This window comes from Pseudorca crassidens, chromosome 4 (genome assembly GCF_039906515.1).
Source record: "Pseudorca crassidens isolate mPseCra1 chromosome 4, mPseCra1.hap1, whole genome shotgun sequence".
Classification (NCBI taxonomy): domain Eukaryota; kingdom Metazoa; phylum Chordata; class Mammalia; order Artiodactyla; family Delphinidae; genus Pseudorca; species Pseudorca crassidens.
In genome coordinates, this window is record NC_090299.1 from 106,850,839 (window position 1) to 106,871,149 (window position 20,311).

The following is a 20,311-nucleotide window of genomic DNA, read 5'->3' on the forward strand; positions in this document are numbered from 1 at the left end:
TAGTTAAAATTAGTACTAAATACTCTTGAATTCTATTTTCAGTGTACTGGAATTGTCATTGAATCATGTGTCCTATATTTTTTCTTCAGGAATTGCAGACAACATCTTCAAAAGTAGAATTATTAATTTCCCCCTATGTTGTCTGAACTTCCTATCTCCAGCGATGGCAGTAGACATGGAATTCCACTGCTCAGATGCCCCTTCAGAAAAGAACTTGCTGTTTCTGTTGCAGGGAGCTGCTTTGACCAAGGTCGTGGCCTTCCTGGAGCAGCCTGCATCCAGTAGCTCACTGAGAGTGCAAAGGTGGGTCATTTCAGTTCTAGGTGGGATGACAATATTTGCTCTGGGGCTTGCCCGGCTGAGTTATCTAAGTCTATGTAAGGTTTGCAAAGCAATTCGACTATTCTCCTCTGCCCAATTCCACTTCCTCACACTTCTTTTCTTAGGTTTTGATCTTTAATAAATGTCTTGAACTCCAAAATCATCTCAGAATTTGCCTCCTGTTTTTTTTTAATTGTGATAAAAAGCACATGACATCAAATTTACTACCTTAACCATGTTTAAGTGTACCTTACAGTAGTGTTAACTGTATGTGTTTTGCTGTTCAATAGATCTCCAAAACTTTTTCATCAGAATCTGCTTCCTGAAAAGTCAGTCTGTGATCACACTTTCTCTACTGATCTAAATCTTTTTTGGATGTTTTGAAGTGCAGCTCTTCTTTCTTGGTAATACCCTGAACAGTTTTGCAATATGAAATTGTGAGATTGAAAGATGGCAGAAACCACCGAATGCAGAGTATTTGCAATGATCACACCTCATTTTTTTAAAATGTGGTCTGTGAATGTTTTTCATTCACATTCTTTTTTCTAGCCCACATGAGAAGTAGATAGGAATTGGAAGGCTTTCTCCTGCGAAGTTGTAAGCAGACAGCTAAAGGTATTTTTTATTGAGAGGCCAAAAGCAATGTGGCAGGTATCTAACAAAGTTTTTACATAAAGTTTTCAGTCCTGAGAATCACATTTGGAGTTTTAGAGTTAATTGTGTTCACTCAAAATTCGAGTTTTAGAGTTAATTGTGTTTACTCAAAATTGATGTCACATCAAAACTCCATGCTTCGGTATCTCTATCTATAAAATGAGAAGGCTAGGTTATTCACAGTGGTTTTCAATCCTATTGTGATAATTTAAAGATGGCTGAGAATTTTTTGCTACTCCTTCCATTGAAAGGTAGAATCTAATTGCCCTCCTCTGAAACTGAGTTGATGTTAGTGACTTGCTTAACACATAGGATGTGGTACAAGTGATATGACATGACTTTTGAGCTAGAACAGATAAAGGCTTGCAGCTTCACCTTAATCCCTAGGACCACTCTTCCTGGGAGTCTCTGAACAGACCAGTGTTTTCCCAGGGACTTGAGAGGTAAGATTGGAGGGAGAGATTACAAGTGGCAGGAGGGTGATGAAACTTTTGAGGGTTAATGGATATATTTATTACCAAGATGAATGGTTTCTGGTAATGCAACAATCTGGTTTCATAGACATACATGTATATCAAAGATCATCAAATTATATGTTTTAAATATGTGCAGTTTTTGTAGGAAAAGTATGCCTCATCAAAGCTGGAGAAAGAGAGAGAGAGAGATTGATTAGCTCAGAGAATTTCCTCAGATGCCAGAAAGTCTGGTACAGAGGACCCATAGCTGGAAAAAAAACTCACCTGAATTCCACAACAGAATGAGGCTGACAAAGAAAATACAGCTCTTCCTTATTGGACAGGGACACCACAGATTGCATCATTGACCCCTGGACTCCTAAAAAGTGATTGCTTTCATGAAAGTGTTTGTTTCTGGTGCTGCATCTGAAAAGGAAGGCATCAGCTGCCTCTGCTACCACCCAATGCCAGAGTTAAGCTAGCTCTTCCCGGTGAGTTTCAACACAGACCATCTTCTCTTTAGGTACTAAATCCTACTGGGACTTCTCAGATAAGCCCAGAAGCATCTATTAAAATTCATAAAAATCTTTTTGAAAGGGAAAAAGTGGTTTCTTTCTTATTTTTAACAGCTTTTGGTACCTGGTATTATCATCTTGCAATCTAACTGTGAAACCCTGGCTTCACAACAAGCTGAACAGTTCATAACAGGGTATGGAAACTAAGTATTTGTCAGCCAGCCTTAGCTGACCAATAGAAGTATGGACACCCACAGTCAGCCACATTTTTTCCCAGGATTCTTTTGCACTATGACAACTTGAAAGGTATTCTCATGATGAGATACCGTAATAATTATATTGGTCAACTGTTCATTAATAGATGTTCTTAGACCATTGGTCTCTACCAAAAATGATTCTCCAAGATTGTTTAATAGCCTTCAGTTACTCAATGTTACCGTTTCTTGCTTCCCATATATATATATATATCCAGTATTCTTTCCATCTAGAGAATATACCTCAACCCTAGCACAACTCTTCCCCTCTAGTTTATCCTTCTATTTCCCAATTACTTGAGCTTCTCTTAAATAAAAACTATTTAGATCCAACTCATGGGGTTTTCTATAATGATGCCCAGGAGAGAAAAGGAGTATGCTTTGTTTTTTTCCCCATCTCTATATTCTATGACGTAATTAGTTTTAATTGGCATGCTGTGGCACTAATATACCTGGACTTTAAAGAGAATAAAAATAGTCTTGTCAATGCCCCTTCTTCCTACTATAAATTTTAGATCTATATGACCAGAGTAACCAAGTCTATCTCTTTCTTTAATCCTACAATTTATTCAAGGAATTTTATCTTCTCCAAAGTATACCTTGTTTTGGAGACCTCAAAACTTCTACCAGGGACATTATCACACTCCCAATTGTAAGTTCTAGCTTCTAGCCTCAGGATAATACAATCTTTTTAAAAGTGCTTTGAAAGTAGGTATTCATAGGCACTTACTTACAGATTAGTTCCGATGACCCCCTTCTTACCGCCTTGGACAGTTCCCCTGAAACCCAGTACACCTCACTCTCCATCAGCTATAGCCTGTCTATATATCCAGATGCTCTGTTGCAGATAGAAAGTAATTTAGAAAGCTACTTCATCATCTCCAAAGTGGTTATATAACGTTACACTCCCCTTTGGGCAATGTATGAGTTCCCATTTCTCCATATACTAATGCTCAGAGTTATTCGATATATTATTTTTTAGTACTTCATTGTGGTTTAATTTGCATTTCCATGATGGGCAATGAGCTTTAACATCTTCTCACATGCATATTGGCTTACATTAAGTTTTACTTCCCTGTGAATTGCCAATATTTGTTCTCCCACATTTTGTAGTAGATTGTCTTTTTCTTCTTGCTTTGTTATCGTTATTAACTGAATAAGCTGAAAACTCATTGTGGAAAAATGAAATTTTCATAGTGTTTTAAATTAACCTGTTGGAGACACATTTCAGACGTACTCAAAGTATCTCTGACTGTACTAAGTCTTAACAGATATACTTTTCAATCTGCTTTACCTTTATTCACAGTTTCCAGTCTTTCTCCTAACTGTTGCACCAAACTACTCCCATCAACTCTAATATGCCTTGATATACATGTAGTTCTATATATCTGTATGTCTGTAGATATATAAGAATACTTGGGGCTTCCCTGGTGGCGCAATGGTTGAGAGTCCGCCTGCTGATGCAGGGGACACGGGTTCCTGCCCCGGTCCGGGAGGATCCCACATGACACGGAGCGACTGGGCCCATGAGCCATGGCCGCTGAGCCTGCGAGTCCGGAGCCTGTGCTCCGCAACGGGAGAGGCCACAGCAGTGAGAGACCCGCGTACCGCAAAAAAAAAAAAAAAAAAAAAAAAAAAATGGTAATAAAAAAATAAAACTTGATGTTGACAAATGACATTTATCTGAATAAAATAATGACAACCTATGGTAGAGAATAAATAATTTTGACCAATAAACAATGACACTGAACACAATGTCAAGTGAATCCTTGCTATTTTGTGTTTCAATATAATGAAACTATTATAGGGGTACTGCTCTAAAACAAGAGTCTCATGGTTCAAGCTATAACTGAGTAAAAATGAAAGCAGGATAAGCAGGGTACCAGCAGAGAAAAGATGAGAGCAGCAGCGTCACAAGCTCTCTAATGGAACATCATTAAGAATCTAAAAGAAATATAAATGTTCTTCTAGGCCATTATATTATCCTACTAATATTTTTTCTTTATAATTGTCTATATTACCTTTGGTTAACCCTACAATCTAAGTACATATGTTATATTATATTTGAACTAAGTTACATTTGAAAATAATATTTTATATGACTATTTAAAAACTTAAAGAATTTTTACACGTCCTCACAATTCTCTTGTGTGATACAAAGTGGCATATTTTTATCCCACTTTAGAAATTCAGGAGAAACTAAACACAGTGGTTGGTTTCCAGCCCTGCAGAGCATTGAAAGCTAATGTCTCAGTCTGGTTATCCCTAAAAGCTGTCACTCAGGTATGGATTCAAGTATCAATAGTTTATTTTGGAAGTGATCCCAGTAAACAAGAGCGGTGGGTGAGGGGGATAATAGCAAAGGAAAGAGAAGGCAACCAATAAAGTGTCAGTTACTGCTGTGGGTTAATTGGAACTTCACTGGAAACCACGTACAGCATGTTTCAGAGTTATCCCACCTGAGGAGTGAGGGAGCTGGGCTATTTACACACTACTCTAGTGAGTCATTAGTTAAAGGCTGCTTCCAGGGGCATTAATTTCCCAATATTTCCAGCCTTTGGTTCTGCTGTTACAGCGGACTCCAGTGGCCAGAGAAAGCCCTGAAGGACTAAATACAGTGAGTACTGAAGTAGTGAGGATAGGGTGATATGGGTGGGGATTGAACAGAATTGGCTAGAGCTCTGATTTTATTTACTTGAATTTCATGAGCATATTCACTGAGAAATTTTTGGAAACCATGGAAGAATTATCCTTTAATTTTTTTATCATTTTTTTCTCATTCCTCAAAGCTATCAACAGCAAACAATGAATTAAGAGTAAAGGAACTTAGACTTGCCTGGTGGCGCAGTGGTTAAGAATCCTCCTGCCAATGGAGGGGACACGAGTTCGAGCCCTGGTCTGGGAAGATCCCACATGCCTCAGGGCAACTAAGCCTGTGCGCCACAACTACTGAGTCCGCGTGCCACAACTACTGAAGCCCGTGCGCCTAGAGCCGGTGCTCCGCAACAGAGAAGCCACCGCAATGAGAAGCCCGTGCACCGCAACAAAGAGTAGCCTCCGCTCCCTGTAACTAGAAAGTCCACGCGCAGCAACGAAGACCCAACACAGCCAAAAATATATAAATAAGTTAATTAATTTTTTTAAAAGGGTAAAGGAATTTTTTGTTGTGCTTTTTTCTTTATTTTGAGAAATAAATAGTTTTAGGTTTACTGATTTGCTCTACATTTTCAGTTATTAAAAAAGCAAAATTGCTATTGCTGCTATTTTTTTCCTATTATTGAAGAGGCAAATACATGAACGAAAACTTTTAAGCAGCAGCAAAAAAAGGGGGGGTGGAGTTAGTAAGATTCCATCAGGTAATTGAGGAGCTGAGTTTTCTGAATTTTCCTTAGTTGCATGATAAAGAATTTTAATTGAGAAAAATCAGCTCACCTCCTCAAAACTATCTGTATAACTGTCTGCACCCACTTTTGCTGAAGGTCTAGGCAGAGATACAGGTCTTTGTGAATGAGCTTAAAAAAAAAGATTTGGAGGATGAATTATTTACCTGGTTTAGATATTCCTTTGTTATTGAAATCACGGTCCTTTGAGTTCAGCGGTGAACTGAAATGGTGCCAACAGGATTTCTTCACAATTTTCTGGAAGCCACGGCAGCACTTCACTTACATTGCCAAAGGCCATTGGACCCAGCAGTCACAGGGAAAGGAATTCCCGGATTACCCGGAGTCAGATCGCTAGGGTTAGCCAGCATGCACCTAGAGTTGCTTTGATCACACTAATTCCCAATTCAAACTTAATAATTATTTCAGAAATTTTGTCCTGCTTCTCCAATTACTTTAACTCTACAGGATGGAGGTTAACCTGCTCCCCAGGCTGTGTTTTGGAATCTGCTTATATCAAATAAATGAAACTACTGCTCTAGGATTCAGAAGTAAGGCAACACTGGAGCCAAAACTAAACAGACATCAGTACCACATTAAGTGTCATCAGGACAGAGATATTTCTCATTTTTGTTTACCACTGAACACCCAGCACCTAGATATTCTACATTTGCAGATGCAAAATAACTCAGCACTTTTAAATACATGATTTCTCAACTTTTATAGTGTGATCTATTCTGAATCATTCTTCATTCTTTGATACATTTTGGATAGAAAGGAGTGGAATGTGTCATCACCCACTGGCACTGAAACACTGCACTCATACTTGACACAATGGAAGCAGTGAAAACAATAAGGGAACAGGTACTGGTTTCATTAAAAGTCATAACTCTGCTACATACTCTTTAAACTCTAATATGATGATTTCGAGGTCCACAAAAAAAGTCTTAATTTTAAGAAACAGATTGCTACAAATAAAAGATTACTTTTTGGCCAGGCCTTGACATCCATTTCCTTTTTTAAAAAATGATTTTCACTGACTACTTTGAATAACTTTCTATATGAAGATTAATATTTGTAGTTTTCAAAATTAATGTTGAACCTCCATATGACAATTTTTCTTCTACTTGATTTTGCAGAATCCTCTGTGACACCATAATGGTATTTACAGGAGGTCAGCTATGATCTCATCAACAAAGAAATCACCTTTAGAAAGAATTAATAGAAGCATATACTATTTCACAGAGATGTGTTATGTTTAAGAAAAATTCTTTAATGCTAATAAAAGAAAAAATTCAAGTGCAGAAACCACATGTTAAAAACAAGATATTATTTGTTATGGAACAGGATCTCAGAAGGGTCTAGGATCCATCATGGGGTCTTCAAAACAGATAGGAAATGATAGTTGTCTGAACCTTTGTTAACAGAATGCTAAGTAAAAATATATGGGTTACCTGGTTTGATGTTAATGGACAATATTTATCAACTCTGGCTCCCAGTGGAATATAATATAAATTATAAATGGATTTAGGTATATATAGTGATACATAGGTCTATAAAATTCAACTAATATTCAGACATATATTTTTAGCAACCAAATGCTTATATCAATTCAAATATTACACCTTCCTTAGAAGAATAGAGATACAGCCTAAATATGTCAAAATCTAATTCAATCAGAGCTGACTTGTACATTAAGCATAGTAGACACAGTGCCTAGGGCCCACAATAATTTTAGGGTCCTTTGAAAATATTTTGATTTCTTTTAAAATCAAAAAAGAAACAAAGATTTAGAGTCAAAAAAAGTGTTATTTTTTTCTCACAACAGAAAAAGGTGAAATTTTTTGGACCCACAAAAATCTACTAAATTTTCCCTGAAGCAGAAAAAAAGGTGAAGTATTTAAAGTTATGTCAAAAGCAATTTTTAATATTGATATTATGATGGGAGAACCCCACAAAGGTAAAATTGTCTAGGGTCCATGGAAGTCATTTTGCAGCCCTGTCAACGTTAAAAGAATTTTTTTTGTTTGTTTGAATAAAAATAAATGTTTGTTCTTAAAGCAATTTTGATCAGATTTAAAGCCCCTTGCTTTCTGAGGATCATAGTTATACAAAAGAAAGCTCTGGTGATCAGAAGAATGTGCCTACCTTCACACGGTGCTACAGAAAGCATGGAACTGCCAAGAAAGCAATAGAGCTATGGTCAGCTTGGAAGTCATGTTTACCCTGGATCCTTTCTTTCCAGTGTCCTGCAGCCCCAGACACTGGTGTGCTTGGCTGTCTCTGAGGAATTGTGTTGGTTGGAGTGCTCCTGAGGTTTTTTATATTATTGCAACACTAAAGGTGTGTGGGACCTCATCTTTGCACTATGTCACTGGAAATCACACAAAATCCAGTATGTCCCCCTGCACTTTGAAACTAACCCAAACAAACACTCCTAGGTCTCAAAAAATTTTCAGCTTGCTTAAAGTTTAACTGATTTGGTATAAAACTATTTTGTTTAATGTACATGTCTTAATCTGTTAGGGCTGCTGTAACAAAAATACCATAGGCTGGGTGGCTTAAACAAGAAACATTTATTTCTCAGAGTTCTGGAGGCTGGGAAGTCTGAGACCAAGGTGCCAGCAGATTGGGTGTCTGGTGAGAACCCACTTCCTGGTTATAGGCAGCCTTCTTCTCACTGTGTCCTCATATGGCAGAATGGGTGAGAGAGTCTCTAGGGTCTCTTTTATAAGGGTTCTACAGGCATACCTCATTTTATTGTGTTTTGCTTTATTGCGTTTTGCAGACATTGCGTTTTTTTACAAATCAAAGGTCTGGGGCGACCCTGTATCAAGCAAGTCTTCTGATGCCATTTTTCCAACAGCATTTGCTCACTTTGTGTCTCTGTACCATATTTTGGTAATTCTGGTAATACCTCCAACTTTTTCATTATTATTCGATTTGTTATGGTGATCTGTGATCAGTGATCTTTGATGTAATTATTGTAGTTGTTTGGGGGCACCACAAACCATGTACATATAAAATGGTGAGCTTAATCAATAAATGTGTGTGTTCTGACTGCTCCACCGACCAGCTATTCCCCCATCTCTCTCCCTCTCCTGGGCCTCCCTATTGACACAACAACTTTGAAATTAGGTCAATTAATAATCCTGCAATGACCTTTAAGCCATCAAGTGAAGAGTCTCACATCTCTTACTTTAAATCATAAACTAGGCATGATTAAGCTTAGTGAAGAAGGCGTGTTGAAAGCCCAGGTAGCTTGAAAGCTGGGCCTCTTGTGCCAAACTCTTAGCCCAATTGTGAACATAAAGAAAAAGTTCTTGAAGGAAATTAAAAGTGCTCCTCCAGTGAACACACAAATGATAAGAAAGCGAAACAGCTTTGTTGCTGATATGGAGAAAGTTTTAGTGGTCTGGATAGATGATCAAACCTGCTACAACATTCCCTTAAGCCAAAGCTTATACAGAGCAAGGCTCTAACTCTTCTCACTTCTGTGAAAGCTGAGAGAGGTGAAGAAGCTATAGAGGAAAGGTCTGAAGCTAGCAGAGGTTTGTTCATGAAGTCTAACGAAAGAAGCCATCTCCATAGGATAAAATTGCAAAGTAAAGCAGCAAGTGCTGACGTAGAAGCTGCAGCAACTTATCCAGAAGATCCATCTAAGATAATTAACGAAGGTGGTTACACTAAACAACAGATTTTTCAAAGTAGATGAGACAGCTTTCTATTGGAAGAAGATGCCATCTAAGACCTTTACAGCTAGAGAGAAGTCAATGCCTGGCTTCAAACTTTCAAAGGAGAGGCTGACTCTTTTGACTCTCAGGGCTAATCAGCTCGTGACTCTAACTTGAAGCCAATGCTCTTGTACCATTCTGAAAATCCTAGGGCCCTTAAGAATTATGCTAAATCTACTCTGCCTATGCTCTATAAATGGAACAAGAAAGCCTGGATGACAACACATCCATTTACCAACATGGTTTACTGAATATTTTAAGCCCACTGTTGAGACACACTGCTCAGGAAAAAAGATTCTTTTCAAAATATTAATGCTCATCGACAATGCACCCAGTCACCTGAGAGCTCTGATGGACATGTATGATTATGATTAAGGTTGTTTTTCATGCCTGCTAACACAATATACATTCTGCAGCCCGTGGATCAAGGAGTTATTTCAACTTTCAAGTCTTATTCTATAAGAAATATATTTCATAAGGCTATAGCTGTCATAGACAGTGATTCCTCTGGTGGATTTGGGTAAAGTCATTTGAAAACCTTCAGGAAAAAATTCACCATTCTAGATGCCATTAAGAATTTTCACAATTCATGGGAAGAGATCAAACTATCAACATTAACAGAAGTTTAGAAGTTGATTCCAACCCTCATGGATGACTTCGAGGAGCTCAAGACTTCAGTGGACGTGTGGTGGAAATAGCAAGAGAACTAGAATAAGAAGCAAAGTCTGAAGACGTGACTAAATCGCTGCAATTGCATGATAAAATTTTAATGAATGAGGAGTTGTTTCTTATGAATGAACAAAGAAAATGGCTTCTTGAGATGGAATCTACTCCTGCTGAAGATGCACTGAAAATTGTTGAAATGACAACTAAGCATTTAGAATATTATGTAAACTCAGTTGATAAAGCAGCTACAGGGTTTGAAAAGACTGACTTCTATTTTGAAAAGAAGTTCTACTGTGGGTAAAATGCTGTCAACTAGCATTGTATGCTACAGAGAAATTGTTTGTTAAAGGAAGAGTCAATTCATGATGCAGACTTCATTGTTATTTTATGAAGCTGTCATGGCCACCCCTACCTTCAGCAACCACCACCCTCATCAGTGAGCAGCCATCAGCATCGAGGCAAGACCCTCCACCAGCAAAACGATTAGGACTCACTGAAGGCTCAGATTAGCATTTTTAGCAATAAAGTGTTTTTAATATAAGGTATGTACATTTTTTTTTAGACATAATGCTGTTGCACACTTAATAGACTACAGTACAGTGTGAACATACTTTTTATATGCACTAGGAAACCAAAAATAGTGTGTGACTTGCTTTGTTGAGATATTCACTTTATTGAGAGTTTCTTGAACAGAACTCACATATCTCCAAGGTATGCCTGTAATCCCATTCATGAAGGCTCCACCCTCATGACCTAATCACCTCTCAAAGGCCCCACCTCCAAATACCATTACATTGGGGATTAGGTTTCAGCATATGAGTTTTGGGGGGAGAAAACAAGCATTCAGTCCATCACAGTACATATCTCTCAATCTGATTATTTGTATTTATAACCCTAATTTTTATAATATTTTTATTTTGAAATAACTTTTTTTAATGGAACAGAGTATGAAAAATTTATTTATATGGTTTATTTAGGCACAATTTTAAGAAACTACCACTTGTTTTGTTGTTTTTTAAATTTCTTTTCCCATTCTTGAAAACTTTTTCACAGTCTTGAAAATTTCATTCAAGTTTCTTTTTAGAAATATGTTCACACATTAATCAAATGCTGCAGCTCGTGGAACCCATGCAGGATTTTTTTTTAATTAATTCATTTATTTTTTAATTGAAGTATAGTTGCTTTAAATGTTGTGTTAGTTTCAGGTGTACAGCAAAGTGATTTGGTTTTACATATATATATGAGTGTGTGTGTGTGTGTGTGTGTATTCTTTTTCAGATTCTTTTCCCATATAGGTTATTACAAAATACTGAATATAGTTCCCTGTGCTACACAGTAGGTCCTTGTTGGTTATCTATTTTATATATGAAATAACTTTAAACTTACAGAAAAGCTGTAAGAAGAGTATAAAGAATTCTAGAATACACTTCACTCAGATTTCCCAGTATTTCCTAAGAACAAGAAAATTCTCCTCTAATGCGTTACGATGATCAAAACTAGGAAATTAAGAGTGATACAATTTAATCTGCAAACTTTATCCAGTTTATGACAATTGTCCCAATGATATTCTTTACATAGATGAATAGTTGGATAGATAGATGGATACATGGATGGATACATAGATGAATGATAAATGGATTGGTGGACAGAGACAGAGAAAGATACAACTATTCTAGGATCCAAATCTAGGATTACATATTGCATTTAGTTGTCATATGTCTTTAGTTTTCTTTATTCCGAAACAAAATTTCCTCAACTTGGTTTTGGCTCATATTTCTTCATGATTAGATTCATTTGGGGCAGCGATATCCAAGGTGATGTTTTGTACTTCTTGCTGCCTCATATAAGAACATATATCCCTATTTCCATGTGCACAAATAATAGTTAAAATAATTTTGCACCCCCTCAAAATAGACATTAAAGTATCAGTTTGTGCCCTAGAAAAAAAGACTTGCTTAGTGAAACTCCCTTGCTCTGTTCCCACTGTTCTTCCTCTCATTTTGTAAGAATAGTTTCAGTTTCTGGCTATAATAAGCACTGTCCAAGAGTCTTGCAGTAGTTACAACTAGTAAATATTTTGATCTAGCACCTTTCCTCTTTTCAGGAGCTTAAAGCAACAGTAAGGCATATGTGTGTGTCTTGGGGGAGGGAGGGGTGAAATCTACATTAAAGTGCTGGTTAGTGAATGGGAGCAAATGTTAGAAGTATTTGGGTCTTCTTGTTTTTAACTTTTGTATTTTTTCTGAACTTAATCCTTTGTTTATTAATTTAACAATGTCACTTAACAAAATCTGTTATTAATTATTTAGCAAAACCTCTTCAGCATGTTATGTGCCAGGCTTTGTGGTGGGTGCTGTGGATACAACAGTGAATAAGGTATAATTTCTTTATAGATGTTAAAATCTAGTGAGAGTACAGACAGGTAAGTAAAATGCAATGGGTGGGGCTTCCGTGGTGGCGCAGTGGTTGAGAGTCCGCCTGCCGATGCAGGGGACACGGGTTCGTGCCCCGGTCCGGGAGGATCCCATGTGCCGTGGAGCGGCTGGGCCCGTGAGCTATGGCCGCTGAGCCTGCACGTCCGGAGCCTGTGCTCCGCAAAGGGAGAGGCCACAGCAGTGAGAGGCCCGCGTACCGCAAAAAAAAAAAAAAAAAAAAAAATGCAATGGGTGGAGTGTCATAATATAGATAAGTGCAGAAGCCATGGGAGCACATGGATAGGACCTTTTAGTCATGTTGGGGGAATGTATTTATGAACTGAACTCTGCGTTTGAGCATAGAGTTCTTAAGGTCAAGGTGGTACGCAGAGAGAGAAGTGGCACTCCTAGGAAGAAAGGAGCACCTACATGGTCTCTCCTTCAGCGACACTGAGCTTGCTCATAGAGACAGCTCTAATAAGGGAAGATATTGCGCAGAATTTCAGGCCACTTGATGACTCTTCTTGGAAAAAAAATGACCCCCCCAAATTTGAACCTTTGAACACTCAGTGAAGCCGCTGTTATTATTCCTAAGTCTTTTGTCAAATATATTGTATTGTATTGTCCCTATTTTTTAGTCATCATTGTGACTATTGTTATTAATATAGTTATGAGTATTATGGTTCATTTTCCAAGGGCTCAGAAAAGAAAAAGCAGCTGACAGGGCAGATAACGACTGGGTACTTACCACAATATTCTGCTCCAACACATTCAAATTCTCAGTATATACAAACCACCAAGGCATTGAATGCTCTGAGTCAGGAAAGTAGAGCCTAGGGCTGGACAGGGACGGGGCAGAGTTGCGTAGCCAGTCAGGGATCCGACTTCAGCAGGGCAGCCTCTATTCAAGAAACCAGAATCAAAGTCTGCTGCTTTCCTACAAAACACATTACACATTCCCCTCCAGATACCTCAGCAGCCATAGCTAAACTAATGGACAGTCAGAAGAACACAACTTAAGTACTTTCCCACCCTGGCTCCAATCTCATGTTTACTCCCCAACCTACTATATAGCCAACCTGGGTCCTATAGCCTATAATCCTTGCTTTGTAGAAACTTCTAGAATAGGTTAAGTTAAAGAGGCCTCTGTAGGAATCATAAGTCTCTCTCTCTTTATGAAACCATTTCCACTTCCCATACACCACTGAGTGTATCTCCTTAACATCTCTGAAATGTCTCCTTTCGGCCTTCCTCCTTTTTTTCACTTCCTTTCATCCTTCTTTTCTCCTTAACTATCGTCATAGTTCTGCATTACAAATATGATTCAATCTGACTATATAAAAATATAAAAAAGAAAATAAAAGTTATCTGTCATCTCACTATCCAGAGATTATGGCTATTAAGGCTTTGATATATTTCCTTTCAATCTTGTGTGTTGTGTGTATGCCACAACTTTAGGTCTTGGTTATTTCAGCTGCTATTGTGTTGTTAGCATTTCTTAATATCAATCAGTACTTCTAGTTCACAATTGTCTGGCCAGTATTTCTACTTCTACTTGCATCTGTGAAGTATTCCAACATGTAACACTACCTAGTCTTTTAAAATAATTTCTTAGCGAATTTCTTCTCCCTTCCTAGCTCCACTACACTGGACTGAGCTCCCCTTTCTCTCCCCCAGACCACCACAGAATATCTCCTAAATGGTCTAACCTCAAGCTTTCACCCTCCACCGTTCACTCACGTCTGCCAAGTGAACTCTCTAAAATAGGAACCTGGCCATGTCTTTTCCCAGCCTTAATCATCAGTGTCTACCCCCTTGCCATGGCCTTCAGGATAGTTTACATTCTTGCCCTGATAAAAGTTTTTCTCTGCTTGGCCCCTTCTGTTCTCTCTAACCTCCTCTCTAGATGTCTCTCTCCTCCCACCCTCAGTTTTAGTCTTTTACATTCTTGCACCTCTGAATTTTTGCTCATACTATTTTCTCTGTCTGGAGTATCTTTCTTCTTTTCTACATGACAAAACCAATGCAACTTTTAAAATTCAGCCCAGGTCGCAACACGGTGTGGGCACTTCCTGAAAGTTCATTCTTTCAGCCTCCACCTCACCATAAGAGTGAGGATCAAAAGGTTTGCCCTCTCCTGTCTGTGAGCCTTCCTCTAGCCCACTGTACCCTTTCCTAAGTGACTTCTTGGTTTCTTTTCCCTTAACAACAGGAGTTGAATTTGAGTCCCTAGCACATCACACAGAGCGAACATTCAAGAAAAATCTGCGAAAAAGAAGACATCTTTCAAAGTTATTCTGGCTCAGCAGCTGTGAGTCCCTGTGTCTGAGGTCAGCTTCCTTCTGTTGACCCTATTCCAACATCGGCATGCCTGATGTATGAATCATGGATCCTGGATGAAGTCATTTGTTGACATGGCTATGAAGAACAGTTGTGGAATTTCCCAACGATTTCAGAATCTCCCTCTAAAGTCCCTTTCCCCCAACATTTCTATCATAGGTGCCCCCAGAGAAAAAGAGTAACAGGGCATTGTTACCCTGAGGATAAATCAACCACTGAAAAAATCTCCCACATTAACTTTGCTTTTAGGAGTTACAAGAGGAAACCATGTGAGAGTTAGTTTATAAATTTGATGAATTAAAATTTAACGTGCAAATTTTTTTTCTTTCTTTTTTTTTTTTTTTTTTGCAGTACGCGGGCCTCTCACTGCTGTGGCCTCTCCCATTGTGGAGCACAGGCTCCGGACGCACAGGCTCAGCGGCCATGGCTCACAGGCCTAGCCACTCCGCGGCACGTGGGATCTTCCCGGACTGGGGCACGAACCCGTGTCCCCTGCATCGGCAGGCGGACTCTCAACCACTGCGCCACCAGGGAAGCCCTAACATGCAAACTTTAATATAGCAGATGTGAGAGTGGTTTGGGTGGACATCAGAAAGGCAGAAAGAAATCTTTGTGGCTAGTTCAAAATACTAAACCAAGGAAAGAAAAATCTCTTTGAACCTACCCTAATGTAAGTTTTTCATAAAAATATTTCAGTGACCTAGATCTGATTCACCGTTTTGACCATACAACAGAATCCTCTTATATTTGTCACTGTTACCAGTTACTAGGGTCATATTTACTAACCTAAACATAAGGATGAACATTTTTACATATTTTAAGCAATGATGCCTCTCAGATAGATGAGAACTTCATCACAGCCATAGGTGGATATATCACGAAGCTAATTAGTTTAAGCTCCAGGACCCTCACTAGTTTACTAACAAGAGTCATATATTTTTATAAAATTTGCTGAAGTCACATATTTTAACCAAATTTGTTATGACTGCTTATTTTTCTCACTCTCACTTTCCTTCCTTACACTTCGGCTTATACTGGATGATGTCGATCTAGCTGTGCTTTTGAGATCTGGTTGAGGAGAAGTTGAGTTGAAGATGTTTAAATGTAGATTTAATGATATATATTTTACTGGTTCACAGTCATGTTATGAATGGTTCTGTTTTTACTAGCCATCCTGGTGTGAGACTAGTTGCTAGGAATATCCCTCTACTTACTGTGCCTACTCACCCACCTTCCTGATACGAGGATTAGAATGGGTCTTAAGGTAGACAACAATAAAATGAGGTAGGTATGGGAGAAACAAGATTGAAATACACAGAGCCAGAAGCTAGTCTGGGGAAAACTCTTTCAGTTATCAAAATGTAAAGTCAAGAGCAGAGGATTCAGTTCACATCAACCCTCAACAAAACAAACCTTCTCATTTCAGGAATATAGTTAATAATTCAGGGAATACAACTACAATTGTTTCATACTTTTTTTGCTATTTGACTGGAATCCTATGTTTGTGGAGCATGCACCTGCAATAGCACAACAAATAAGTACATCTGTATATGAAATGTTATGCTTTATGCATCCAGCTATCTATAATAAAAACAAATTTTGATCAACCATCCTAACAGAAAGAATAAACTATCTTTCTATGCATAGAAGATCATCTTAAAAAATCATTGTTATGTGAAGAGGAGATCAACGGTATGTAACCAAAACCAAAGAGTAAGAGTATTTTAGAGATATTGCAAGCAGTTATTTAATAAGCACATACTATTTTTTTCTGTTTATGGTGTTTTTCAGCTTTATGAATTTGTAATTTGCTATACATTTTTTCTTATTTAAAATTAATGTTCGCTTTTTCATTGTAATTTGTATTCTTTCGTTTAGAGTGGCCCCATAATTGTATGACCCTACAAAGTCAGGATATGCATAACTTAAGATATTTTTAAAGTTTCATGTATATACTGCTCTGTTGGTGTCTTCAGCAGAGGGGCCTTTGTCCCCTCACTTGAATTCACATGGCATTCAAGAGCAGTATCTGTAAAAGGCGGTCCACCCTGGGTTTGAATCCACCACTACAATTTACTTACTCTCTGTGTGACTTTGCTGCTCTTTCTCTGGGTCTCCATTTCCTTACCTCTAATACAAGGGTGATCCAAGGAACTCAGAAGGGGGTGAGGGCCAATTAAGGTACATTTTTGTCAACCAGTGTCTAACACAGAATATATACTCAATAAGTGATAGGTATCATTATCAAGGTGTCACAGAAATTCAATTCTATTTCTTACATGAGTTCTTTATTATTTTTGAAAGACTTAGATCTATTTAAAGGAATACTCTAAACTCAATCTCAAATCCACTAATGAAATTGCTACTGTAGTCTCTCTTAATGTTAGAAAATAATTCAACTAACTGAACCAGATAAATATCAGACATTTCATACCAGATGCATATTTAAAGAAAAAAATGGTCCAGAGAATCTAATGTATAACGTGGTGACTGTAGTTGATAATACTGTTTTGTGTAACTGAAATTTGCTAGGAGAGTAGAACTTAAACGTTCTCACACACAAAAAAAGGGAAAAGTGTGTAAAGTTATGGATGTGTTAATTAACTAGATGGGAGGAATCCTTTCACAATGTATACATATATCAAATCATCACCATGTATACTTTAAATATCTTACAATTTTATATGTCAATTATACCTCAATAAAGCTGAAAAACAAGCAAAAAAGTCATTATACTCATAATCCAATAAATTGCTTTAAAATTTTTTTAAAGAAAAGAAATGGTCCTCATATATTTAAATATGCTCAAAATGTCTTCCCTGGCCAAAAAAATTTTAAAGCTATTATTTCTTTGTTTCAGGGAAATGGTATTTTAATCAAACACTGTGATAGTACCACTTACTGGGAAAAGGCAGCTGCCTGGTCCAGTCATATTGCTCTAACCTAGAATCCCAGCTCACCCACTTGCTGCCTGTGTGACTAAGGACAATCTCTCTGAGTTCCAGTCAACTCGTGGGTGAAGGGCTGATAATCCTTCCTGGTGAGGCTAATGCCAAGCAGGAGGGGCTCCTGAGCACAAAAACCTTTCTGTGCCCCCCATTTCTTGATTACAGGAAATAGGCTTCATTCAGCCTCCAGGACCTTCCTTGAGTTCCAAGGGAAGGGATCAAACAGTTGCTAATTAGGGAAGGGAGGGGATGCTGAGACAAGGGAGGAACAGTCAAGAGAAACAACAGTGCAGCCTTGGGGCACGGTCCTGGTTCCCCCTCAAGGCATATACACAACAATGTCTTTGAGCTGTTTTGCAGATGCTGAAACCCCCAGCAGGTGGGAGAAGTTAACAGTATGCTACCCACACACACATAGACCCCAGACCTGCTGGAACCGGAAGGTTTATGATGCTGGCTCCCACTTACCTCTCCACCAACCAATTGAAGAAGTTTCACGAGCTGATCACACCCTCTTTGAACCATTATTATAAAATTCCTCACTACCCACTCAGTTGGGTCACACAGCCTTGAGGGCATTATCCTGCTGTGGCCCCCTTTGCCTGGCAAAGCAATAAAGCTATTCTTTTCTACTTCACCCAAAACTCTGTCTCCAAGATTTAATTCGGTGTTGGAGTAGAGAGGCCGATTCAGCTTCAAGGCTGGTGTGAGAATCAAACTACTCCAACGGAATAAACCGGCATCCTGGGGCACACTGTATTGAGCAGATACTTAACATATTTTAACCCTCACTCTCTTGGCAGCGTTGCCCAGCTGTTGTTCTTTATTGTGACCTCTAAGATAGCCTCAAGCCCCATAAACCTAGACATTAACATGTCTACTAATGAGCTCATGCATTTGTGAAACACTTTGGAGTTTTTGGAATGATCTGTCATGGGTAACAGAGATAATAACCCACTTCCTGTGGTTACACAGCTAGTTAGTTACAGAGCAGAGACTGTGGAACCAGTTTTCCAGACTCCAGGTCCAGCAGAACCCTTCATTCTCCACTCTCCCCACAGAGAGTTTTACACAGCTTTCAGGCTGGTACGTCCAATAGGCAGGACTTTATAGAAAGGGAAAGTGTGCTGGGTCCATGAATTATTACTTTGGACTGCAAATTTTCAAGGACATGCTTAAGGCAAGGTTTAAAATTACACGAGGAAGTCATTTCTGCTTCCTTGTTCTGTCCCTTACTTTCTTAGAATGGGTTCTGGTGAATCATCTTGTTAACTTCAACCATCCTGCTTATCTTGAGTGCTGCAAAGCATCATGGGACATGGTCATGCATGGTAAAACAAACCCAGTACAGAAGCAGATAAACCAAGCTCCTACCAGAATGAAAGCTCCATGAGGCAGGGATTTTTGTCCATTTTATTCACTCATGGGTCCAAACTTCCTATAATACTACCCGGAACATAGTAGGTGCTCAATATATATTTGTTGAATGAGTGAATTCCACTCAACAAGAATGAGATTCTGACTTCTGACCTCACAAGGGAACTTTGGGCAGCTGGAAGGTGGCCCTTAGTCTGAATTCTTAAAGCACTTAGGGCAGTTTACCTGGAACTGCTGTCAGGTGTCAGGTGAGGTGTCAGGTGCTCTCCCACCTACACTGTAAACTCTTCTGGAAGAAAAGCTGGACCTTGTGTCTGAGGACAAGAGTACATAGCACAGTGATAAATCTCAGCAGGTGCATGATAAATAAATAAGCAAACAAACAAATAATTCCTCTTTGAGAAATTGATATTTCTACAAATTGTAATCCTAGTCTTAACCTAACCTGTATGTTGCTATCCTCTAACCAGAAGGTTCTTTCCGCTAAATGCCTGAATAATCAAAGACTGGATGGGATTAAAGGCAAAGGAGGTAGCTTTGAGGCCTGTGCCATCCAGGCCATGATGAGGCCTCCCAGAGATCACCTCCTTGTGACCAGTTTAGGGTCCCCCCCAGTCCCGCCCTTGTCATTTAGGTGCTTGTGGTTACTGTATTTCATGCTGTATAGTATTTCCAATGGGGGAGGGGGCGGAGAATTTTACACAAAAGGCTAATTAGAGAAAAAAGTGACTTAAACCCTAAGGAAAATAAATAAAAACAATAATGTTTAAAATTACATTAAATCAAGAACTTTCCCATCTAGTTTGGGATAATGTTCTGTGGCTTCCTGGAGTTGCTCCTCCCATGATGCCTTTCTTTGACTTGTATTCAGTCACCCACTCCTGCATTCTCCTATGAATTTTGGCACCAAACTTCCAGAATCAGAGAGCAGAATTTCCAATCCTAAGTATGTACTGAAGAGTAGAACTTTTTAAATTGGAATTTCACAGAAAACCTCTGTGTACTTACCAAGTTTGTAAAGCAACATACAGCCAAACATTTCCAGGGCAAATTACGTCACTACAGAATGTGGCAAGTGAAGGTCCTACTACACCCAGACAGGTCATGATAAATATATATCCCTCATTCTTACATCCAGTTCTCCTGTAGAATGTATCCACCGTTACCTCTTCAGAAATACCAACAACAAAAATCTTTTGATCAGGAGAAGGTAGGTGTTAGATTTATTTAACATGGCGAAGAGTATTTTTGAC

General features: G+C 38.5%; 1 long non-coding RNA gene across 2 annotated transcripts in view; it reads right to left on the minus strand.

Annotated features, from left to right (window-relative positions):
* Positions 1-19,383, minus strand: part of LOC137223800 (uncharacterized) — a 29,342-nt gene extending 9,959 nt beyond the window's left edge. The window contains exons 1-2 of one of the 2 annotated variants that reach the window (XR_010943071.1): positions 19,284-19,383; positions 13,142-13,294 (exon numbers count right to left, since the gene is read on the minus strand). This is a non-coding gene — a long non-coding RNA (uncharacterized lncRNA). Of the gene's footprint in view, positions 1-5,746; positions 5,838-7,727; positions 7,857-13,141; positions 13,295-19,283 lie in introns of those variants that run through there. The other variant, XR_010943072.1, reaches the window with a different exon arrangement.
* Positions 19,384-20,311: the final 928 nt, after the last annotated feature.